At 33.4% G+C, this 26,867-nt stretch overlaps 1 non-coding gene across 1 annotated transcript; it reads right to left on the bottom strand.

Moving 5' to 3' along the window:
* Positions 1-5,605: 5,605 nt before the first annotated feature.
* Positions 5,606-5,712, bottom strand: LOC131178018 (small nucleolar RNA R71). The gene has a single exon (XR_009147149.1). It is a non-coding gene; the product is annotated as a small nucleolar RNA R71 (small nucleolar RNA).
* Between the last annotated feature and the right edge of the window lie 21,155 nt (positions 5,713-26,867).

The following is a 26,867-nucleotide window of genomic DNA, read 5'->3' as shown; positions in this document are numbered from 1 at the left end:
GATTTTGGAGTTTGGATCTGCAAAAGTGTCCAAGGTTTTCACCTCCATAGCAATGCATGTAGATAGGGCCCATATAGATCATATTATATATTTTGTACATTATAATTAGTTATTATATTGAAATGTAAATTATGGAATTGTAATTAATATGTATGTGATGTAAATTAATAAATTGGCTCTTTCATATGTAATTAATTTATATATCATGTAAATTATAAATTTATGTAATTAGTGTGTAAATCATGTAAATAAATGAAATTTGAGCACTTTTATACATGAATTGGGCATGAATGGAAATGTATGGAAATGAATATGGGAATTGAAATACATATATGATACTTGAAATGATGAGATGGTTATGATGAAGGTATGAATGAAATTATTGTATGAAAATATATTGTTGAATGTTTTTTTTTAAAAAAGGTGAATAGTAAAACACACCAACTGGCAATAAAATAGGGGAAACTCCGTTAGTTTCTCCGAAAGACATATAATTAATTTTAAAATATAATGAGAATAAATTATTAAAGGAATAAAGTAAAATAAGATAGAGTGCTTTGACAGCAAGTGTGACATGCCTTGCTCGGCTACACTGTAGATGGGTGAGGGGGTGTTGTGATGCCCCTTACCCGTTTATAGTGTAGTCGTGCAATATTTGCCTCATTCGGTGTTGGACCACCCTATCTTGTCTTGTAGTGTACATTATTAATTTATATTCCATTTCCTAGTATTATCTCATGTGTTGAATTTTTTTTTTTTATGGAGATTCGGACAGAGCCTCCTCTGTTTTATTAGCATATGGCAGAGTCTACTATTCAGCTGTTAAAAATAATTAGTATTCATTTCCATTTCCTAAGGGCCATGTCATTCAATAATGCTCATAAGGTTTCAAGCAATGTATTTCATTTCATTCATATGGAAATTTATATACAATAATTCACAAACTTTATTTACAACTCAAAATGATTTACATCTTGTGCTTATATTCAATGAACAAAAACAAACAAAACTAGATATGCATGGGCCCTACGCAAAATTGACTGCAGAGGTGACTAGCAAATCTACACCAATCTCTGTCAGAGCACTAATACTACAACTGCTGCTGCTACGGCTGATCTCCAGTACCTACGCAATGGAAAACCAACGAGCTAAGCGAATTGCTTAGTGGTGCATAAATTCAAATAAAAATAGCAGAATAATTAAATTAACCATTCTAAGTGTAATTTTCATAAATTTTGAGTTATTGATGTATTAATTGAACTTTAGAACAATTTAAAGTTATCGGGATCTTTTTTATTTACTTATTCCCTATTCAGTCTTGTTTAATTCATATCAGTACCTAAGTAACCTATAACAGACTATAAAGGCTGGATACATGGGAGTATACTAGTTAGACAGCCATATGTCTAACATATATAGCCAGAAATTAAAACAGGTACAATGGCCAATGGATAGGCATAAAGCCTGTAAAACAACCATATCAGACAGATATTGTCTATCAATGATTATTCATATGGGCAGTACTACTATCTATAGTCCCTAATTGGTATGCCAATTGATCCAAGCTATATACATAAGTCTAGGTATACCTTAGGCAAATTAGTATTATTAATTACTTTATAAAAATTTTATGTCAATTTGTAATGGGAAGTAGATCCCACATACATTTTCATGTAATTTATGCATTTGGTAATTCAAGTAGGTAATTTACATATCATGTATTAAACAATTTCTTGAACCTTTCTTTAGGTCCAGATTTGGTGTCTTATTTTCTCCTAGCAAATTGGCCAAGATGTGGCCACTATTTGGCTACACTTCCTTCATGGAAGTTGTCCCTCTATGTTTGTCCTTGTTTTCCTCTTTAAATCATGTCATTTAGAGTTTTAGAACTCAAGTTATGGTCAAATAACCAAAACTGGTTCATTATCTCTTTTTGGTTCCAGAACTAGGCAGATTCTGTAATTAAATTTTATCTAATTATTTGGACATGTTACAACCACTTTTAGGCCTAATGTTCTTCATAGGAGTTGTTACTCTATGTCTTAGGATCACTCAAATTTAAGATTTACAATTTTTCAAGTTTTGTAGAATTAATTTAAGCAAATTAATTGGCCTAGACTCAGATACCCTGTGCCTTCAGGATTTCAGGTTTAGGTTAGTGGCTTTGCCTCCCATTTTATGGTTTATACACTCAAATTTGAGGCAAGTTCCTAAATAAAAATTGGAGCCCTATTTCTTAGGTTTCCAGAGCAATTTGACTCATCCCAATTGGGGTTTTTTTAGTAAAAGTTATGGTATAAAAACTGTTTTGGGGTCAAGTGGTTAATTAGTTCAATTTCAGGTTTTGGCATGCTGGCTTGACCTAGCCAAATAACCAAGTTTCCTTTGGTTCTGGGTTTTGGTCAAAATACCAAATTGTAGTTCTAAGTCTTATAAAGATTTTAGCTTTGGTTTCACTACATTTGCAATTTTGTGGACCAAGTTATGGCATTTTTTCTAAAACTGGTTAGATAGGCCTAAGTTCAAAATTTCAAGTTAGTTTGGTTCTAGATAGTTTTATTGACCTAGATTGTGCTAGCAATATGGTTTGGTTAGAGGCAGAATTAGGCTCTGTGATCTTCATAAAAAATGTGCTCCTATGTCTAACCTTTCCAATGGTTCAAAAATCAAGTTATTCTGACCTTTCTAGATTGAGTTATGGCCATTTTAACATGTACTGCTCATTTAGTCATTTTCCTGAGTTTAGGTTAGGATTACCCGAATTCAAGCAGTTTTTAGGTCAAGTTGGGGGCAGTTTTTAGGCATGGTCTCTCCATGAAAAATGGGGAATTTCGACCCTAGTTTCATTTCCAATTGACCTCTTGCCAATTGGAGCAACACAACTCTAGTTATGCCTTAATATTCACAATGGACTCATTGGTCTCAAAACCTGCATGAAAACACACTCCCAAATTTTCAATTCCTCCAACTCCCAAACTTTAATTGGCATTCATAGCACTTATAATAGGCAACAAGTCATCTCAACATTCTCAATTTCAAGCCATAACATTAAAGTCCCTGATAAGTGCATAATTTATTAATTTTACTCTCATCACATTTAGTGTTTCTAGTGTGTTTTTATATCTAATTCAGTTGATTAAAGTATAATTATCATTAGGCATATTTTTAGATAGTTGTTGAAATAATTGTGTTAAATGGAGAAATTTTCAGTACTTACATTAATTTGACATTTGCTGTGTTTTTCAGGTGTTTTCTGAAGTTGTGGGTCTCCAAATCCAATGCTATTTAATTCGTTGAAAAGCTAAGTCAGAGCACTACAAATGACAAAGAGAGACCAAAGCCCAGATCAGTCTCTAAAGTTGTCAAAGTTAGTTGTGAATCTAATACAAAAGCCTAGACTTGATTTGTCATGACTAGTTTTAGTGTTTATTTTGTATCTAGAGTTCTAGAGGTCCAAATGAAGCAAGCTTAGGCCCAATTGATGCTTAAGAGCCATCTCTACAACTTCTATGAAGGGCTGGAAGCGAGATAAGGCCATTTTAATTGTCAAAAACGGTAATAAAGTTATCATTATGGGTTGGATACTTTGTCCCAACCAATCTCGGTTTTTGGGCCATAACTTGGGCTGTAGACCTTAGATTTGGGCAAATGAGTACCCGTTGGAAAGCTAAGAAGTAGGGCTACAACTTTCCTGAAGAAGGCAGAGATAGATTTGAAAGGGAAGTGGCTGAAAAATGGTAGTGATTACAAAGCTGTGAATCTGTCTCTTTTGAATTTCAAAACTTTTCCAAGTTTGGTTCTTATCTTTGGGATTAGGTTTTCAATTATAAAGCCATCTTTGGGCAGCAGCCAAGAAAAACCATTCAGACCTTCGAACACCATAGAAGACCTTTATTCTCCATTCTCTTTTTAGATTTCTTCTTTATATGTCTTCAATTTTTTATAAGCCATGAACATGAGTGGCTAAGTTCTTAATTCAGTTCAAGGGATTCTAGTTCTTATGCATGATTTTTGAGACCAGGTTCTTAATTTAATTTATGTCTTTTTGAATATCTATTATTTCTTGATTTCGTTGTTTTTGATCTATTGAATGATTTGCTAAAAAAGCCTATTAGTTAATTGTTTGATGAGATCAATTGCTAGTTCATCTTCACAATCCGTAATTATTGTGTAAGATTGAACGTGAGTAGCAATTAGGTTTTATTGATTATGATCCAAGTTTTCGATAATAACCTAAGAAAACAATAGGGTGAATTAAATGATTTATGCTTCATAAATTGTTGTTCAGCTTAACTACTTCTTATTCTTAAAGCAGTTATTAATTTGATGAGGATTGCTTAATACCAATTCAGTTAATAATTAGAGTCAACAAGAGTGCTGAGCTCGAATTGATGAGTATAGGGAAGTCAGGGGTTTACCTCGCTGTTTGGTAAATCTACATTAAGTATTCAATAAGAGATAATTGTACTTTTTTTGTCTATGATCAAGTCATGCATTAGAATGCGAATTACCTTAGATTGAAGTTTGTTTAATTTGAGAGTTTCATATCTAATTTTAGTTCTTTAATCTTTGATTTCTTTTAATTTAGTGTTACAACCTTCCCCCCTACCTTTGTTTCTTTTTCCATTACACAAGTGCACGAAATTTAGTAATTCAGTCTCTAGGGTTCGACCTGGACTTACCACTTATTACAGAAAATATTTCATTACTGGTAATTTCAGTTAATTTAATTTCTGGTGGAATCGATAACCATCAAGAATTTCGGCATCGTTGCCAGGGACTGAAGTTCATTGGATTTCGTGTTTTCAGTGTTAGGATATTTTTGTTATTAACCTTATTTGTGAAGTGCTGCTGTTTTAAGGTTTTTAGAAAAAATTACGGTTTTACTATTCATCGACAGATTTTTGGTTGAATTTGGAGGGCGCTCTATACTTTTTTTGAAGGAAATGATGTTCTAATCAAGACCAATGATTCCTTGGCCCCACCCTCTTGAAGCCAAATTCCATCGTTTTCTAGAGTTTTGAGGCATTTTTCTGTTTTTACTTTGATTTCTTTTTGTTAATGACAAGAACTTCTCAATCTAATGGGTTGATCTTTGATCCAAAAGTAGAAAAAATAACTAAACAGTTGAGAAAATTGGCTAAGCAAGCTAAGTAGATTCTGAGTACATCTGAAGGAGTCCAATCTCCAAGGGAACTAAGTTCAGATTCGGATTCGGATTTAAATTCTGAAAATGAAACTATGGCTGCTAGAACTTTGAAAGACTTTGCCACTCCTGTTCTAAACCAACAGCCTTTGTGTATTTAATACCCTGCTTTAAATGTTGCTTTTGAGTTAACATCTGGACTAATCTATTTATTCCCTAAGTTTTATGGTCTTGCAGGTGAGGATCCACATAAGCATTTAAAGGAATTTCATGTTGTGTGTTCCAGCATGAAACCTCAAGGAGTTTCAGAGGATCAAATGAAGCTTCAAGCTTTTCCTTTTCTAACTGGAAGGCACAGCTAAAGATTGGTTGTATTACCTTCCTTCTGGATCTATCAACTCATGGAATGAGATGAAGCAAATGTTTTTGGAGAAATATTTTCCTGCTTCCCGTGCTACCAATATAAGAAAAGAGATTTGTGGCATTTGGCAGTATAATGGAGAGAGTTTGTATGAGTATTGGGAGAGATTTAAGAAGCTGTGTGCAAGTTGTCCCCATCATCAAATAAGTGAGCAACTTTTGATTCAATATTTCTATGAGGGACTTCTACCAATGGATCGCAGTATGATAGATGTTGCTAGTGGAGAAGCTTTGGTTGACAAGACACTAGAAGAAGCAAGGAGGTTGATTGCTAACATGGCAACAAACTCTTAGCAGTTTGGAATGAGAATGGATCACACACCTAAGAAGGTTAATGAGGTAAGTACATCTAACCTTGAGAAATAGATTTCTGATTTAACTTCTTTAGTGAGGCAATTAGCTGTAGGGAACATGCAAACTGTTAAGGTATGTGGAATTTGTTCGGTTCGGGTCATGCTACTGACATGTGTCCTACATTACAAGAGGATGAATCAATGTAACATGCTAATGCAGTAGGAAATTATGGACAGCCACAATGCAGGTATGATCCCTTTTCCAATACTTATAATCCAGGATGGCGATATCATCTCAATTTGAGTTATGGAAATCAACCTGTGCAAAACTGATACTAGTAGCAACAAAGACCATAAGTGAATCAACCCCTCCACCTCCCTCAAATCAAGGTATGTCACTTGATGAAATTGTTAAGGCTTTGGCTAACAATACACAACAGTTTCAATAGGAGACCAGAAATAGTATTCAAAACATAGAGAGGCAGATTAGTCAGTTAGCTTCATCTGTGAGTAAGCTGGAATCTCAAGGTTCTAGAAAGCTTCCATCACAAACAATCATGAATCCCAGAGAAAATGCCAATGCTATAGTGTTGTGGAGTGCGAAAGAAGTTGATAATCAGACTCCACATGAGTTGATGAAAAAGAAGAAGCATGGAGCAACAAAGTCTGAAGTTCCTGAAGTTGAGGTAAATACTAAACCTAAACTGAATAAGGCTAATGATTCTGTTCTTCCTCCATTCCCCTGTAGGTTGGCTAAGACTAAGAAAGAAGAACAAGAGAAAGAAATTTTGGAGACTTTCAGGAAGGTAGAGGTTAATATACCTTTGCTTGATGCGATCAAACAAGTTCCCAGGTATGTTAAATTCCTTAGGGAATTATGCACTACAAAGCGCAAGCTAAGGAATAATGAGAAGATCAGTGTGCGGGAAAATGTGTCAGCATTAATTCAGCGAAAATTATCCCCTAAGTGTAAGGATCCAGGTTCGTTTTATATTCCCTGCAGAATAGGTAATTCTAAATTTGAACATGCAATAGCAGATTTAGGAGCATCTACTAATGTTATGTCAAATTCAATTTTTCAAACTTTAAATTTGAGTCCTTTGAAAGAAACTAGTGCCATTATTCAGTTAGCTGATCATTCTAATGCTTACCCATTAGGAGTAGTTGAGGATGTGTTGGTGCAGGTTGGAGAATTGATTTTTCCTAGAGATTTTTACATTCTGGATATGGAGGATAGTGTTCCCACATCAAAGTCAGCTTTGATTTTGTTTGGAAGACCTTTCCTAAAAACTGCCAAGACAAAAATTGATGTAGATAAGGGTACCTTAACTATGGAGTTTAATGGAGAGACTGTCAAATTTAATATCTTTGATGCGATGAAGTATCCTGCTGATGATCATTCTGTCTTTTCTATTGATGTTGTCGATACATTTGTGCAGGATTTTTTTAAGTTAAGCATGGAGGGTGAGTTAGAAAGAAAATCACAATTGCATGAATTAGTGGAAATTCACCTTAAGGCTTATGAGAATTCTAGGATCTATAAAGAAAAGACCAAGGCATTTCATGACAAACTAAGGAAGTAGTTTGTGATTGGCCAAAAAGTTTTATTATATAATTCCAGATTGAAGATGATGCCTGGTAAGTTGCGTTCTCGTTAGATTCAATCCTTTGTTGTTACTAATGTGTTTCCTTATGGTGTAGTTGAAATTCAAAGTTTAGGAACTAACAAAGTGTTCAAGGTCAACGATCATAGACTCAAGCCATTTTATGAGGGGTTTCAGGAGCATTCAGTGGAGGAACTCAAATTGAGTAACCCAATTTATATGGATTAAGAAGCTTTGCCATGTCGAGCTAATGACGATAAACAAAAGCGCTTCTTAGGAGCCAACCCATGGGTGGCTTGTTAGCCACAATCAGATTTGTTTTCTTTCCCTTATTTTATTTTATTTTATTTTATTTTCTAGCATTTTTTTTTCTTTTGCATTTGGGCTTTACATTGGAGACAATGTAAGTTTTAAGTGTAGGGGAGGAGAAATTTGTTGCTGTAATTTTTAAAAAAAAAAAAAATTTGTTCTCATAAGCTTGATTCATGATTCTATATTAACTCTCGGAGAGAAGTGCTTTGTCCTTGAAATGACTTTTCTATTTTAGGTTGCATTTTTGAGATTTTAGGCAAGGTAATAGTAACTTCAATGATGGATTTTCCCTCTTCTCTATACCATAGAGCAATTATTTTTCCTGCATAAATCATTTAGGCTTGATTTAATGGTGAAATGATTAGTTATGTGTGCTTTAAATTAGTGTCATGCATATTTTAGAACTTTGTTTAATCTATCAGGGCACTTTATAATATATAGATGCATGAATTGGGGGAAATAAAAGGCTAAACTTAAAAATTGCTCCGCTATTTTAGTTAAGCAAAGTAACCAGGGGTCTTCATGAACCCCATGTCGATTCTCAGGCCAAAAGCTAGCTAGGATATGAGCAAGGTACTTTTCTGAAGGTGACGGTTAAAAAAAAAAAAAAGTAACTGTGATGAGAGAGAAGTATCAATTTTAAATATAAAAAAAGGGATCATTTCTATTAAATATAAAAAAAGGGATCATTTCTATCTCCCCTAAGATTTGCAAAGAGCTATAATTGTTGTGCCTTGATAAATTAGCCTTGTGTTTTGGTGCGTATTGACTTAAAATTTTATGGAACTTTAATTGTGTGAGATTAATTAATTTTAAGCCTTTTGTTTTGTATTGGAAAATTGTTGATATATTAGTATGGTGTTGATGGAATTTGTTGCGATAGTTATTACCTTTCTTGCCTCTTCTTTCAAACTTTTAATCTTTTGTTAGAGAATGTTGTGATAAGGTCAAGTTAAGTGAACTTCTAAGTGGAGTTGATTGAGAGTTTAAGTCATGCTTGAGGACAAGCATTGAATAAGTGTGGGAGAATTTGATAAGTACATAATTTATTAATTTTACTCCCATCACATTTATTGTTTCTAGAGTGTTTTTATGCCTAATTCAGTTGATTAAAGTATAATTATCATTTAGGCATATTTTTGGATAGTTGTTGGAATAATTGTGTTAAATGAAGAAATTTTTAGCATTTACATTAATTTGACCTTTGCTGTGTTTTTCAGGTGTTTCTGAATTTTTGGGTATCTGAATCCAATGCTATTTAATTCGTTTAAAAGCTAAGTCAGAGCACTACAAATGATAAATAGGGACCAAAGCTCAAATCAGTTTCTAAAGTTGTCAAAGTTAGTTGTGAATCTAATACAAAAGCCCAGACTTGATGTGTTACGACTATTTTCAGTGTTTATTTTGTATCTTGAGTTCCAGAGGTCCAAATGAAGCAAGCCTAGGCCCAATAGATCCTTAAGAGCCACCTCTACAACTTCTATGAAGGGCTGGAAGTGAGATAAGGCCGTTTTAATTGCCAAAAATGGCAATGAAGTCGTCATTATGAGCTGGATACTCTGTCAGAACTAGTCTCAGTTTTTGGCCCATAACATGGGTTGTAGACCTCAGATTTGGGCAAATGAGTACCCGTTGGAAAGTTAAGAAATAGGGCTATAACTTTCCTCAAGAACGTAGAGACAGATTCGAAAGGGAAGTGGCTGAAAAATGGCAGTGATTGTAGAGCTGTGAATTTGTGTAACACCCCTCAACCGACTACAGTGTAACCAAGCGAGGTGTGCTACATTCGGTGCTGGAGCACCCTAACTTATCTTTATTTCTTTAAAAATTTTGTTCTCGTTATATTTAATATCGATTATTTTTCGATAGAGAAACTAACGGAGTTTCCCCTATTTTATCAAATATTGACGTGATTCACTATTTGCTTGTTTGAAATTTCAATAATATTTTACAATAAAAATCTCATCAATTATTCTCATAATCATCTCATAATTTACATCTCATTCATATATCTCAATTTCATATTCATTTTCATGCATTTCCATTCATGCACAATTTATATATATAAGTTCTCAAGTTTCATTAATTTACATGATTTACAGACTGATTACATAAATTGATAATTTACATGATCTACAAATTAATTACAGTTCCATAATCTATATTTTGACATACAATTCATAGTTTACATTACAGATAATAACTAATTATAATGTACAAAATACATAATATAATCTATATAGGCCCTATCTACATGCATTGCTGAGGAGGTGACAACCTTTGATACTCTACAGATCTGAATTCCAAAATCTCTGTTTAGTATTCACTGGGCTTTAACTTCAATATCTGCGTGAGGAAACAAATCCATCGCACTAAGCATTGCTGCTTAGTGGTGTAATAATATAACAAGAAATAATGTATACAAATAAAAATAATTGGAGCATATTTTCTATATTCAAGAATTTTACTGGGTTCATATGAAATTTGCCATACAATATATCTTTCGTCATTTATGTTGCTCTATAGAAGCACTTCTTTCATAAGTTTACAATAATCATTTATATAATGTACAAATAGATCTAAAATTTAAACTTAGACTTATATTCTTATGAAAGTCACATTTGTAATGTTATTTAAGTTATAATTCTTCTACTAGTCTTTTTATCACTTCCTTGATACTTTCTAAGTTGTTTACAATCATTTCGTAATATTTAAAATTTTTAGAACTAATTTAATTTATTTTAGATCATTCTAAGGAATAAATTTTTAGAGATAATCTAATTTATTTCAGAACTTCTTCTCATTTATTTACTTTCTAACATTTTTAATTACTAATATTCGTAACTTATTTAATAAATTAGACTGCCCAAGAAACCTACGACAGGCTGACTAAACTGGATAACAGGTCGTTGGCACTGGACACCGCGGTGCCTTGGGCTGTCATACCATGGGACGCAGAACGTCAACCACGTATGCAGTCAGTATGGCTAAAAAGCCATGATATCACATAATCGGGCATTAAGCCATGAGTGCGGGCATAAAGCCATGAATACGAGCATAAAGCCATGAATACAGGCATAAAGCCTTTCGCAGTACTGCTAAAACAATACCCTATTGGCATGCCAATCTATCCAATCTGACACACATGTCTAGGCAATACAATGGCACATAATATCATTAAATATTAATATATTGTGTTTTATGACTTCATTATTTCATGACAAATTCCATAATGTATACATTTATCATAATATTCATACATTCCTTACATCATTCATATTGATCACAATTCACACTCATTTGATCTACCATTCAAATTCAAAAAATCTTTCCTTTCTCTCTTGATGGGAACCTAAATCCCAAATGACACTTTTATCACATTTATTCATTCAACAATCTATTCATGTAAGGTACATTTCATACTTTAAGTTGTATTGCTAATATATTATGAACTCCATTGGTGATGGGAGTATAAAGTCTCAACAATCCATCTAGGTTAATTTCATTTCATATTCAAGTGGTATCACTCATGTTTTATTTGACTTACTAGTAATGGGAATACAAATCTTAATTATATATTCACATAACTTAAATGTTCATTAAGTCATTTAGGTAAATTACTATTTCTATTCCAAGTAATCCCTGAACATTTCATGGATTCTAAATTTCATACCTTAATTTCCTCTACCAATTTAGTTCTTACACTTTGTATTTTTGTACTCCTATTCACATTACTATTCACTCAAATTGTTGACTTTTTAATACATAATAAATTTATTGAACCTAAGTTCTTCAAGATATCACATTTTACATTTTATTTTTGTTGGTATTGATTTCCAATACCATTTCAAAGCTTATCTTATGTTATTTAAAATTTCCAGATTTCATACCTTAGGTTTACTGTTCCATTGGTCATTTGTACAGTAGGAATTTGATAAAATTGTCTTCATGAAAGTTGTTCCTTATTGTGTCTAGTTATATTTCTTTTTTTGAATCACTCCATTTGGAGTTTTGTAGCTCAATTTATAGTTATTTTACCATAACTGGCTGGATTGACCTGTACCCAGAATTTCTGGGCAATTTGGTTCTGCCAGATTTGACTAGGTTATGCTCAGAATTTGGATTTGTGTTCTTAATGAAAGTTGTTGGGAGATGTCTCAGCTATCTTGTGGTAAAAGTTAGATCAATTAGATCTTTCTACACTGACTTATGACTAAATGAATAAATACTGTTCATTTGGTCATTTTGCCCAAGCAGAATGCAAGTTACCCAGATTAGGGCAATTTTTAGGTCAACTTAGTTTGGTTTTCTAGGTAGAGTTTCTTCACCAAAGTTGTGCCATTATGTCTTATAAAACTTTTTCCATTGGTTTCATTGCATTTGGATTTTTATAGACCAAGTTATGGCCATTTTGCCAAAACTGGTCGGGTGAGCTTTAGTCCAGGAAATTCTGGGCATAATGGTTTTGGTCAATTTGGTGACCTCACTTGGGCCAGCAATTTCATTTGGTTATAGGCATTTTGGGCTTGGTGTTCTTAATAAAAGTTGCAATCCTATGTCTAATCTTTCCAATGACACAAAAACCAGGTCATTTGGACCTGTCTAGAGGAAGTTATGGCCAAATGAAACTGTTCATTTGATCAATTTTCTGGGTTTAGTGTTTGGATTTCTGGATTGAGACAGTAAATTGGTCAAGATTTGGACAGAATTTGGGCATTGTTTCTTCATGAAAAATGAGGTATTTTATCCTAGGTTTTATCTCCAATTGGCCTCACACCAATTGGAGTAACACAACTCTAGTTATAGCTCAAACAATACATTGGAGTCAAAGGTCTGAATTTCCTGCATAAGAATCAACACTCCCAAATTCAGTTCTCCCAACTTCACAAACTTCATTTGACATATTTAGCACTTTTAATGGTCATTAAATCATCTCAACATCATCAAATTCCATGCAATAATACAAAAACTAAGTTAGGTCAAAACCCTAACTTATAATTTTAATCTCAATCATACATCCATGCAATTTGATTTCTAATGCCTTAAACTTCATTAATCAACTTCACTAACTAAATCAAAATCATTAAGACCATCAAATTCATTTACTTCCTAAGACTGCCACAAATTGAAACTTCAACATATTCCAAGTTTTCTTTTCTTTTCATGCCATTTCAACTTAATCAAGCATGCTTTTCATGCTTAGGAAAAAAAAAGGGTATAGTTAGTGCACTAACCTCTTTAATCACTCTCTTGGCTTGTTGAAACTTTAGAATTTTTTTTCACTTTCTTCAAATTTCTTGGCAGCCAAACACTTCTCCTTGGTGTGGGTGTAATTTTTAGTGAAGGTGGTTAGGGCTTTTAGGGTGAGAAAGGGTGGGAATTCAAGCTTGGAAGCTTAAAAAATGGAAGAGGAACTCTTCCATGGTGGTGCGCCAACTTGAGGAAGAAAGGAGTAGAATATTTTGTCAAGTTTTAGCCTTCCTTATCCCTTTTAATGTGTTTAATAAATTGTGATTGGTGGAGGAAATTTAAATGACATCATATGATGTCATAATTAGGTATTTTCCTTCTTTTTCTTTTCTTCTTTTCTTTACTCATTTTCAATTTAATTTTTAGCAATATTTATTCATATTTTAGATTATAATAATTATTTACTTAACTGGACAAGTCGGCCAAAAATCATCTCTGAAGACGAAATGACCAAAATGCCATCCGTTTGGCTTATTGAGCCAAAATCGTATGTACCAATCGAAAAATTTTTCTAAGCTTTTTCTTGGCATTCTAATCCCATAGAAGCCTCAATCACTCTTCTCTGGAGTCCCAAAAATTATTTCATGAATTTTCTCGGGGTTTAGGGCTACTAGTTGCGAAGACCGCAACTTCTTATTGGGTTATCCATTGCTAGGGCACCGGCTCATTTAACTTGGTTGTATTTTATTTCTAAAATTTTTCCTAAATTTTTCTTATTAATATTTGAGTTCGTTATGATTCCTCACTTTAGTCTAAATATTTTTCCAGATGTTTTAGCTGTCTGGAACGACACCGGTCATTGGAATATTAAAATGTATGGAATTGCTGCAGTGAGGGTGTTACAATCTGTCTCTTTTGAATTTCAAAACTTTTCCAAGTTTGGTTCTTATCTTTAGGATTATAAAACCATCTTTGGGCAGCAGCCAAGAAAAACCATTCAGACCTTCGAACACCATAGAAGACCTTCATTTTCCAATCTCTTTTTAGATTTCTTCTTTATTTTTCTTCAATTTTCTGTAAGCCATGAACATGAGTGGCTAAGTTCTTAATTCAGTTCAAGGGATTCTAGTTCTTATGCGTGATTTGTGAGATCAAGTTCTTAATATAATTTATGTCTTTTTGAATATCTATTGTTTCTTGATTTCATTGTTTTTAATCTATTGAATGATTTGCTAAAAAGGCCTATTAGTTAATTATTTGATGAGATCAATTGCTAGTTCATCTTCATAATCCATAATTATTGTATAAGATTGAACATGAGTAGCAATTAGGTTTTATTGACTACGATCCAAGTTTTCAATAATAACCTAAGGAAACAATAGGGTGAATTAAATGATTTATGCTTCATAAATTGTTGTTTAGCTTAACTACTTCCTATTCTTAAAGCAGTTATTAATTTGATGAAGATTGCTTAATACCAATTCAGTTAATAATTAGAGTCAACAAGAGTGCTGGGCTCGAATTGATGAGTATAAGGAAGTCAGGGGTTTACCTTGCTATTTGGTAAATCTACATTAAGTATTCGACAAGAGATAATTGTACTTCTTTTATCTATGATCTAGTCATGCATTGGAATGCGAATTACCTTGAACTGAAGTTTGATTAATTTGAGAGTTTCATATCTAATTTTAGTTCTTTAATTTCTGATTTCTTTTGATTTAGTGTTACAACCTTCCCCCCCTACCTTTATTTCTTTTTCCATTACACAAGTACTCGAAATTTGGTAATTCAGTCTTTAGGGTTCAACCTGGACTTACCACTTATTGCAGAAAATATTTCATTACTGGTAATTTCAGTTAATTTAATTTTTAGTGGAATCGACAACCATCAAGATCTATTGAATGATTTGCTAAAAAGGCCTATTAGTTAATTGTTTGATGAGATCAATTGCTAGTTCATCTTCATAGTCCGTAATTGTTGTGTAAGATTGAACATGAGTAGCAATTAAGTTTTATTGATTATGATCTAAGTTTTCGATAATAACCTAAGGAAACAATAGGGTGAATTAAATGATTTATGCTTCATAAATTGTTGTTCAGCTTAACTACTTCCTATTCTTAAAGCAGTTATTAATTTGATGAGGATTGCTTAATACCAATTCAGTTAATAATTAGAGTCAACAAGAGTGCTGAGCTCGAATTGATGAGTATAGGGAAGTCAGGGGTTTACCTCGCTGTTTGGTAAATCTACATTAAGTATTCGATAAGAGATAATTGTACTTTTTTTGTCTATGATCAAGTCATGCATTAGAATGCGAATTACCTTAGATTGAAGTTTGTTTAATTTGAGAGTTTCATATCTAATTTTAGTTCTTTAATCTCTGATTTCTTTTAATTTAGTGTTACAACCTTCCCCCCTACCTTTGTTTCTTTTTCCATTACACAAGTGCACGAAATTTAGTAATTCAGTCTCTAGGGTTCGACCTGGACTTACCACTTATTGCAGAAAATATTTCATTACTGGTAATTTCAGTTAATTTAATTTCTGGTGGAATCGACAACCATCATATGGCTCAATTTACACATTGTTTTCAATAAACTCAACCTGCACAGAAAATTTGCACTTCCAATTGTCATTCCTCCTTCTCCCAAACTACAATTGCATACATAGCACTTCTAATTGTCATCAAATAAATCTCAATTGGTCATTTCCAACAGTTTACACAAGTCCTCAATATTCAATACACAACCCTAATTCACAAAGTCAAAATCAACAATATATACATGAAATCAATTAACTACTACATGAAATTTCTACTAACAGTTTACCACAGTTTACCATACACTTCTACTAATCCATTAACCCATAAATCAACATTGAATTTTATGGAATTACCAATCCTTTACGCACCTCAAGGCTGTCGAATTGATCACTTTTCCTTAGGTCTTCAAAAATTGTTCAATTCCTAATTCAATTTAACAACTTCAAACATACAATTGCCATTAAGCCCTGATGCACATATCTACTTAAATCAACATGCTTAATCATCATCTACATACATGAATTAACACAATTCTCATAGAAATCAAGGCTGCCCAAAATTTAACAATTACACAAGCCTTGCCAAATTCAAGCAATTACACACAAAGTCTCCAAATCAAAATCAAAACCTTAATTCAACTAGTAATCCTCAAAATTACATATACCATTAAATCTTAATACATGCAACTACTTAATCAACCTCACTAATCCTCAATTACATGTAAAAATCAATCAAAATCCCATAGCTTCCATGGCTACTGAATTCATGGCTCTTCAATGATTATCAATTTCCTCAATTTTTCTTAGCAAATCAACTTGCCCAAAGCTCAAAACAAGGATTAGTGAAGGAAAATGGGAAGATTAGGCACAAACCTTTTCTTGAGCTTCTTAAAACCTTAGAATTTCTTCTTCTTGTTGCTGCCTATAGCTTTCCCATGGTGTGGAGACCAACTTTAGTGAAGAAAATTGCAAGAATCATGGCTTAAAATGGTGAAGTGGAACCTTTGCATGGTGGCCGGCCATGGTAAATTTGAGAGCTTCAATTTCGGCCATGGGAGAGGAAGATTGAAGAAATGAGGTTGTGAGTGGAGAATCCTGTCCTCATATGGGTATTCATATTCCCATTAAGTTAGTTAATTATTATTATAATCCAAAGTTTCAATATTTACAATTTAATCCCCCACTTTTCTTTTAATTGTATTTCATATTTAATTTCATTTTTCATGGGATTTTTAATGTGACACCCCTTACCCGTCTACAGTGTAGCCAAGCAAGATATGCCACACAATGTGTGGAGCACCATAACTTGTTTTATAACAATTTACCCTCCATAATTTATTTATTTACTATTTACCAAGTGCAAAATTTACCAATTATATCATTTATTTTCAAAATTGATTAATCTGAATTTTTCATAAATTTTTATAGAAATCTGGCAGAGTGCCAGCTGTAAATTGGAAAACAGTTCTTCTGAAACTGTTTAAAAGACACTTCCAATATAGTTTTCAAATCTAGAACTCCAATATACACACATATCAACTCAATCTCTAAATCTCAACACCATTTTCAAAATTTTGTTCACATCACAATTCGAATCACATTCATGAATATTTCTCAACATTTCATTTTTTTCAACATAATATACAGAAAATTTCAATAACATGAAATTTCATATATTTACATTATAACATAATTTCAAGAGTTTGTAATTACAATCAAAACTAATACAAAATGCAAAATACAACCCAAAGTCCTAATGTCCTACCAAGTGCACTGCAGATATGAGGTGACTCTAGACTCTGTGCAGATCTGACAATTCACCTGGTCTAAGGTCTGTTGGACTCTCCAGCTATGTCTCCAATACCTGCGCATGGCAAAAGTGACTCACTAAGCAATTCTTCTTAGTGGTACCAATATAAAATAAAATAAATATGCAAAATGTATATTGACATTTTATGTAGACTTTATTTCTGGCATTTATTGCAGTATTATTTGATTAAAATTTGATAAGATTTATTTTGATTGCCCAGGTAACCTATACTAGTCGACTGGACTGGATAAATGAGTAAATTGGCACTGGGTACTAAGTACCTCAGGCCATCACACCATCAGTCACAATGTGTCTCCCGGTGTGCAACAGAACAGCTAATAAGCTGTAATAAACATTCGGCATAAGGCCAAGTATCACACTGATATCAGAATGGCTAAAAGCCATAAGATCACAGAATGGCATAATGCCATGTACAGTACTGCTAACTGAACCCTATTGGCATGCCAACCTATCCAAACCAATATTACTAGGTGTACTAGGGCATGTTACACTTTTAAATTTTACAATTCTTGAAATTGAAGTTTAAATGTTACTATTCATTTCATTAGTCAACTAAAACATTGACTTTTGCATAGACAATAGGTACATTGGTTTTAATATTCCCAACATATCACATTTTGCATTCTAAAGTTGTTGGTATTGGTTGCCAATACCATTTCAAAGCTTAGTGTTAGTTATTCACAATTTTTAGATTTCAAGCACTAAGTTTACTATTCCATTAGTCTTTTGTATAGTAGGAATTTGGCAAAGTTGTCTTCATGAAAGTTGTTCCTTATTGTGTCTAATTACATTTCTTTTTTTGAATCACTCTATTTGGAGTTTTGTAGCTCAAGTTATGGCCTAAATACCATAACTGGATAGACTGTAAACTTTCTAGATTTTCTGGACAGAACCAAATCTATAGTGTTTTGTGCACTAACTGTAGGTCTATTTTTGAACATGTTATGATCAAAATTTGGGTTTGTTTCTTCATGAAAGTTGTAGGTCTATGTCTCAGCTTTCTGCTAATAAAATTTTAGGTCAATTAGACCTTTCTACACTGAGTTATGACTAAATGAATAAACACTGTTCATTTGGTCATTTTGCCCAGTCATAATGCAAGTCACACGGATTATGGCAAATTTAGGTCAACTTGGTTTGATTTTCTAGGCTTGTGCCATTATGTGTCTAGTTTCATGTCCAATTGGCCTTGCACCAATTGAACCTACACAACTCCAGCTATAGCTGCCCAAACCTGCTGGACTCACACCCAGTCCTGCAGGTCACTAAGGGCAGCACACCTAGCTTCAATTCTCATGACACAAACCACTTCATTTCTTAATCATACATAACCAAATGGTCACTGATTGACCAGTAAAACTTACTTGCACCATTACATGAACAAAATCTCAAGTTTGTGTCCAAACCCTAACTTCTCCATTTCAAACTTTGCATTTACTTACACTTCACTATCCTAACTAATAGATTAGTGTTAAGGGAAGCCATAATACCATTTTAGTTCTAAGAACTCTTCAAAACCCTACCAAGTTCAAGGCTGCTGAAAATATTGGGGAAGGTATGCTTATGATTTTATTTAAATTTCTTTGTAAATATCCACTAATTCTACTCCTTCCACATGAATTTAAAGAAAAAGAACAAGTTTGGTCACTAACCTCGAATGGAGTCAATTCCAAACTTATGAGAACTCTTCCTTTACACTTATTTTTGCTCCCAAAAGCTTCACCAAGATGAAAGAGTAAGGTTTTGTGTTGGGAACTAAGGCTTTAGTTGGTGAAAAACCAAAGAAATCAAGGTTTGGTAAGCTTGGCAATGGTGGAACTATGGTGTGGCTTGGAAGGAGGAAGGAGAGCTGATGGTTTATTCTAGATTTCTTACTTCTTTTCCTCATTTTTTTTATGTATTATAATTGTGTTTTTTTATTTTGATTGGCCAAAGAATTTAATTACCTCATGCTTACATAAGCATTATTTAATAAATCCCATTTATTTTCATTTTCTTTTCTTTCCCTTTCTATTCATTTTTAATAAATTTTTTCATCACTATTTGATCATATTTTATGTCATATAATTCACTTACTTAAATGGACAAGTTGGTCAAAAATCATCTCTAAAGACAAAATGACCAAAATGCTCTCCGTTAGGCTTAATGAGCTAAAATTATGTGTATCGATTGATTAAATTTTCCTTGTGTTTTCTTAACATTTTATTGTCATTGGAACCCCAATAATCCTTCTCTGAGGTCCCAAAAATTATTTTATGAAGTTTTCCCCGGGTCTAGGGTTGCTAATGGCCTTCACCGTCACTTCCCTTTTGGGTTACCTGTAATACCCTCACTGTAGCAATTTCGTGCATTCTACTGTTTCGGTGACCGGTGTCGGTTTGGGCAGCTAGAACGTCTAGAAAAATACTTAAACTAAAGTAAGAAACCATAATTAACTCAAATATTAATAAGAAAAATTTAGAAAAAATTTTAGAAATAAAATACAATCAAGTTAAACAAGCCGGTGCCTTAGTGATGGGTAACCCAGTGGGAAGTTGCTATTCTCTCAATTAGGAGCCCTAGACCCGAGAGAAAATTCATAAAATAATTTTTGGGACTCAAGAAAAGGGTCATTGAGGTTCCTATGGCATTAGAATGCCAAGAAAATGCTTAAAAATTTTTTTCAATCCGTACAGATAATTTTAGTATGTTAAGCCAAATGGAGGGCATTTTGGTCATTTCGCTTTCAGAGGTGATTTTTAGCCGACTTGTCCAGTTAAGTAAATAATTATCATGCCATAAAATGTGAATAAATATTGCTAAAAATTAAATTGAAAATGAGAAGAGAAGAAAAAGAAAGAAAATGAGATTAAATGACAATTTTGACATCACATGATGTCATTAACCCTTTCTCCACCAATCACAATTAAGCTAACCTATTAAAAAGGGATAATTGAGACAAAAATAAACAAAAGCAATCAGATTCATCTCCTTCACCCAAACCAGCTGAAACACCTTCCACACCCAAACCACCATTGAAAACTTATCAAAGCTTCAATTCCCACCTTAAACCACCTCAAAACCCTAACTTGCCTTCATTAAAAATTATCCCTACCACTAGAGCAAGCCTTGGGCAGCAATTTGAAAGGAAAAAAGTGAAGTTTTTAAGTCTTGGAAAGTGACTAAGTGAAGGTTAGTGCCACTTTTGTTTATTTTTCTCTTATATTCTTTGTTACAGCATTAATCTAAACTAGAAAATATGAAAATGGAACAAATTGAAATTGTGGAGTTAGGGTTTAGGAGAAACCTAGGGTTTGCTCATATGTTGGTGAATAAAAGTTTAAATGGTCAATTAGTGACCATTTAGCTGCGTATGATGAAGAAATGAAGTGAGTTGAGGCTTGGCATTGAGTGTGGGTGAGCTGCCTTGGCTGAACTGCAGGACTGAGCATGAGTCCAGCAGGTTTGGGCAGTTATAAATGGAGTTATAGAGGTTCAAATGGTGCAAGGCCAATTGTACATGAAAGTAGACACATAATAGCACAACTTTGGTGAAGAAACCCTGCTTAGAAAACCAAACCAAGTTGACCTCAAAATTGCCCTAACCCAGGTGACTTGCATTCTGCCTGGGCAAAATGACCAAATGAACAGTATTTATTCATTTGGTCATAACTTAGTGTAGAAAGGTCTAATTAACCTGAAATTTTATCAGCAGAAATATGAGGCAAAGACTACAACTTTCATGAAGAACACAAATCCAAATTCTGACCATAACTTAGTCAAATTGCCAATCAAACTTAGGTTACCAAATTTGGTAGAACCAGTTTTGCCCAGAATTTTGGATTCTGTCCAATCCGGCCAGTTATGGTGTTTAGGCCATAACTTAAGCTACAAAACTCCAAATAGAGTGATTCAAAAAAAGAAATGTAACTAGACACAATAAGGAACAACTTTCATGAAGACAATTTTGCCAAATTCCTATTGTACAAATGACCAATGCAATAGTAAATATGAGGCTTGAAATCTGAAAATTTTGAACAACTAATGCTAAACTTAGAAATGGTATTGGCAACCAATACCAACAACTTTAGAATGCAAAATGTGATATGTTGGGAGTATTAAAACCAATGTACCTATTGCCTATGCAAAAGTCAACATTTTAGTTAACTAATGAAATGAATAGTAACACCTAAACTTAAATTTCAAGAACTGTATAATTTAAAAGTGTAACATGCCCTAGTACACCTAGCAAGATTGGTTTGGATAGGTTGGCATGCCAATAGGGTTCAGTTAGCAGTACTGCACATGGCACTATGCCATTCTATGATTTTATGGCTTTTAGCCATTCTGACATTGTGTTGAGACTTGAACTTGTGCCTAATGTTATTACAGCTTATTAGCTATTCTGTTGCACACCGGGAGATGCATATATAGCCAATAGTGTGACGGCCCGAGGTACTTGATACCCAGTGCCAGTTTACCTGTTTATCTAGTCCAGTCGTCTAGTATAGGTTACTTGGGCAACCAAAAATGAAAATAGATAAATTTAATAAAATTATGAATATAACAAGTACATAATAAATAAGATTACCAATAATGATCGAAAAATGGTCTGCATAAGACATCAGAACATGCACTGCATATTTATTTTCTGTTATTTCTTTTTATTTTATTATTGGCACCACTAAGCATTATTGCTTAGCACATTGCTTTTGCCATGCATAGGTTCTGGAGAGACCGACCGAGAGCCCAGTAGACCACAGACTGGGTGAGACCTTTTGCAGCTCTGCATAGTGTCCGTGTCACCTCACCGACATCAGTGCATTGGTAGGACACTAGGTTTCATTTTGGGTATTTTGTAATTAACTTTTATTTTTTCATGTGTAATTAAGACTTATGTAATGTATTTTGGTATTGATGTAAATAATGAAAATTATGTTTACGAATGAAAAAGTGAATATTTATTTATAACTTTAATATGAATATCATATGAAATGAATGAATGATAAATGAGAGTATATTTGAGAAATATTGAGATCTTGTTGATGAAATGGAGTTTGGGATTAATAGAAAATTTTACAAGTATTTTTCACAAGTTCCAAAGAATTATTTTATCCATTTTTTGCCGGCACTCTGCCGAATTTTCTATAAAATTTGCGGAATCTCAAATAAATTATAATTTCAATAAATGACTTAAATGAAATATATTGTACTTTATAACTATGATAAAAATAAATTAAGGAAGAATAAAAATGATTGAGATAAAATAGGGTGTTCCGGTACACTGTGTGACATATCTTACTCGGCTACACTATAGACGGGTAAGGGGTGTTACATTTAGTGGTATCAGAGCATGGTTTAGGCATTTCTGGGTCTAGATCGAGTCCATACCATGCATTGCATTTGTAAGAGTCGAGGTGACACTAATGCAGATTTGTTGTCTTTGTTATTTTGAATAGGATATGGACCCCACATCTCAGAGGGCAGTTGAGGAGGAAGTGGAGAGTCATGCTCCGCCTGCAGCAGCTGAGACTGGGGGTAGGGGAGAACCTGCTTCGCCAGCTCTAGTAGAGCCTGCTTAGCCTCCACAGGCCATGTTCCAGCAAATGGTCGAGTTCTTCAGACAAATGGCTAGGGTAATGCCACCACCACCACTACCTCCACAGCAGAAATCACACCTAGAAAGACTAAGAAAATTTGGAGCAGTGGACTTCTTTGGCAAGAGAGAATATGATTCTGTTGCAGCCAAAAATTGGTTGAACAGAACAGGAAGAGTTTTAAAACAACTCCACTGCACTCCAAAGCAAAATCTATAAGCTACTGTATCTTTGTTGCAAGATGATGCCTACCAATGGTGGGATATAGTATCTAGTGATGTCACACCCTACTTCTTCGTAAGATGTAACATGATCCCATAGTACACCTAATGAATTACCATACTTCGCCTACTAGTAACCCATTAAATATAGTACAAGAGATTTTAAATCAATTTTCGTGAAATTTAAATCATCGATTAAAATATGGTGTTATAAAAATTTTTCAAAATTTCGGCAGAGTGCTGACTGTATTTTGAGAAATCAGTTCTTTAAACCTGAAAAAGAAAACACTCCCAATATGTTTTTTCAAATACAACTCCACTAAACTTCATTTCATCTCACAATTCAATCTCAATAATCAAATCATTTCCAAACCAACCTCATCATAAAAGAAACATTTCATTGATTACAAGACTAAAAAATTAATATTACAAAACTATTCAGGTAAATGAAATCTCAAATTTACATTTACAATAATTTACATTTAATTACATACCAAAATATTTTACAAGAGTTTTTATATAACTGCTCAAATAATTTACATACATATTATTACATGCATACATCAAAACCTATGTACATGGGTATACCTATGATATACCTGGAGCTGATTTGAATGTGTCTTCAAAGAAGCTTACTCAACTACTCTATGCTCTTTTCACCTGCGACAGCATATAAAGCTATCGCTGAGTGGTGAACTCAGTGGTGCACAACTATAATTTAAAACATAGTACAATATACATTGACAAAATTATAACAATTAATTTGAAAGTCTCAAAATTCAACAAAATTCCAAAAGTCAAAATCTTCATTGCCAATAATATAAATCATTAGTTAAAATGACTTTGAGCAAGAAATTCAATTTATCAAATCACAACTGGACATTTAAAGTAATTCTAGCAATCATGGAAATAAAGATTAATTCCAACAAAATCAATTATACATAAATCATAATTGAAATCACAATTCTTTACCATTCAAAAACCATTCTTTATCTCACTAACTATGCAAGACTAATCCGCAAGGGCCATCTTCGGGGTGATTCTAACTCCCTATGGTCCGGGAGGTCAAATTCGATTCTAACTCCCTATGGTTGGGGTCGAATCATCGTGCACAGTACACACTACAATAATGAAACTTCCGAAAGGGCCATAACAAATAAAAACTTAGATCTAACCTCTAATAAGAGGAGAATCTAAGCCTGTGCATGTACCATGGTAATCAAAACAAAGCTAACTCAATTATCTCCTCAACAAATGAGAGAGATGGGTAATAACCTAGTCAAGCATCTATAGCGAGATACAAAATAATATAATCAATCTCTTTGTCCTTTTTGTGAGCATAAATCATAACACAATTCGATTCAAAGTCAATTCCAATATCCAATAATTTTTTATGCTCATCACAATTCAAAACATAAATTTGTATTTTTCCATGCAAAGTGCCCATCACAATTCAAAATATATTCTATCACAATTTTTCAAAACATAATTTATTCAATCCACAAAAATGCTTAATGCTTATTGAAATACAATTTTACAAAGCTAAATTCATACATACTATAATAATTTCAATAATCATTAAATTAAATCCTATACTTGATAAACATAATACATAAGGAAAATAACGTAATTTAATCATATGAAATATTCAGAACAAAATCAATTAAAAACTAGTTGTGCATAAACCTCTGATGAGTCGCCTCTTAGCCTTGACTCAGTGGATCTTTTCTAACTGAAACACACACTTTAAAGTGTTTCAGTACTCATTTAAATTGTTTCTAATAATAAGGTTCAATAATTAAATTTTATTAATACTATTCCTTTCATTAGTCAACCTATAATATTGACCTTTAATGCACACTAGGTGAATTGGTTTTAATGTCACTAATATGTTCCATTTTTCATTCCTCACATGTTGACATATGTTGCCAATTTCATTCAAAGCTTGATTGTATGTTAATGTCAAATTTTCAGTTTTATTGTGCTAGATTGGTCTAGCTTAATGTCCTATTTCTCTGGGTTTTTAGCTTCTAGTTCAAGAAGAAAAATTGTAGTTCTATGTCTTATTGCACTCTGGGCAAAATTTCAGATTATTCTAAGTTGTATAGACCAAGATATGGTCAATTTACTAAAGCTGGACAGATTGCACCTTTAGTGTAAAATTTAGTCAATTTTAGGTCACATTTAGTTCTGGCAGTTTTGGTACCCGAACTTGTGCAGGCTATTTGACTTAGTTTTGGCCATTTCTGGGCTTTGGTGTCTTCATAAGAATTGTAGCTCTATGTCTAAGCTATCCATGGTAAAAATTTTAGGTCAATTGGACCTGTTTTGAGTGAGTTATGGTCATCCTAATTACTACTGTTTATATAGTCAAAAATCTGGGTTTGCAAGGTTGCCATTCTGGATTTGGTCATTTTTAAGATCAGTTTCTAGGCAGAATTTTGGTAACATTTCTACATGAAAGTTGGCCTATTTGGTGTCTAGTTTTACTCCCCATTGTCCGCATACCAATTGGGTACACAGTTTTGCACTCATGACCTAATTTAGGTGCTACCAACATACACAACCTGCATTTGAACATCGTGCTACCAACATACACAACCTTCATTTGAACATCACACTTTCAATTTTGATAATCCTCCTCCTCCCAATACTTCAACATTTAATCATGGCACTTCTATATATATTGTACACAATTCCAGCAAGGTATTTTGAATAGAACACTCAAGTGTTTAATGCACACAATGCACCATTCAAGTTCAACATTTACTTCTACCAAAATTCAACATACCTTAATATCAATCCTACACATACACTTCCATGGCAATTACAAAAACTGCCCACCATTCAACACCATCATATTTCATTGATAAATTTCATAAACTCACACATAAATTCATGATATTTAAGGCTGCCCAACATGGAAATTTACTAAAGCATCAAAGTCCCACTATTAAACCCTTAATTCAAGCACTAACATACACATACTTGGATATTAACTTACTATAACTTCCATTTGAGTTAATCAACCTTAATTCCCATCCATTAGAGGTAAGAAAAACTCAACCACAACAAACTTTCATGGCTGTCCAAAATTGAATATATCAATAACTCATCAAATCCTTCAAATTTCTTCACCATTCAACTCATCTCAACCTTAATACAAACTTTAATGAAGCAAGGGATGAAAAACTAGCACTAATCTCAACTTGAGCTTGAAAAATCCTTAGAATTTCCTCTCCTTTTTGCTGCCTATATGTTGCCCATGGTGCAAGGATCATTTTTCATGAAGGGAGTTTGAAGAAATAATGGCTTAAAGGTAGGGAAAGGGAGCTTGCTTCATAGACGTCCATGGAGGACACTTGAGAGCTTCAATTCGGCCATGGGAGAGGAGCTTGATGAAAGTGATGAAGTGAGTGGGAAAATTCTGAGCCTTAGGTGTCTTTATATAGTGCCACTTAGTGTCCACTATGTAACACCCTCACTATAGTAATTCCGTACATTCTACTGTTCCTGTGACCGGTGTCGATCTAGACAGCTAGAACATCTAGAAAAATATTTAGACTAGAGTGAGAAGTCATAAATAACTCAAATATTAATAAGAAAAATTTAGGAAAAATTTTAGAAATAAAATATAACCAAGTTAAATGAGTCGGTGCTCTAGTGTTGGGTAACCTAGTGGGAAGTTGTGATTCTCGCAATTAGGAGCCCTAGACCCCGGAGAAAATTCATA

The sequence above is a fragment of the Hevea brasiliensis genome, chromosome 2, assembly GCF_030052815.1.
Source record: "Hevea brasiliensis isolate MT/VB/25A 57/8 chromosome 2, ASM3005281v1, whole genome shotgun sequence".
NCBI classification, from domain to species: Eukaryota; Viridiplantae; Streptophyta; class Magnoliopsida; order Malpighiales; family Euphorbiaceae; genus Hevea; species Hevea brasiliensis.
Note: the sequence above shows the minus strand (reverse complement) of the source record. Positions and strands in the feature narration are given on the sequence as shown.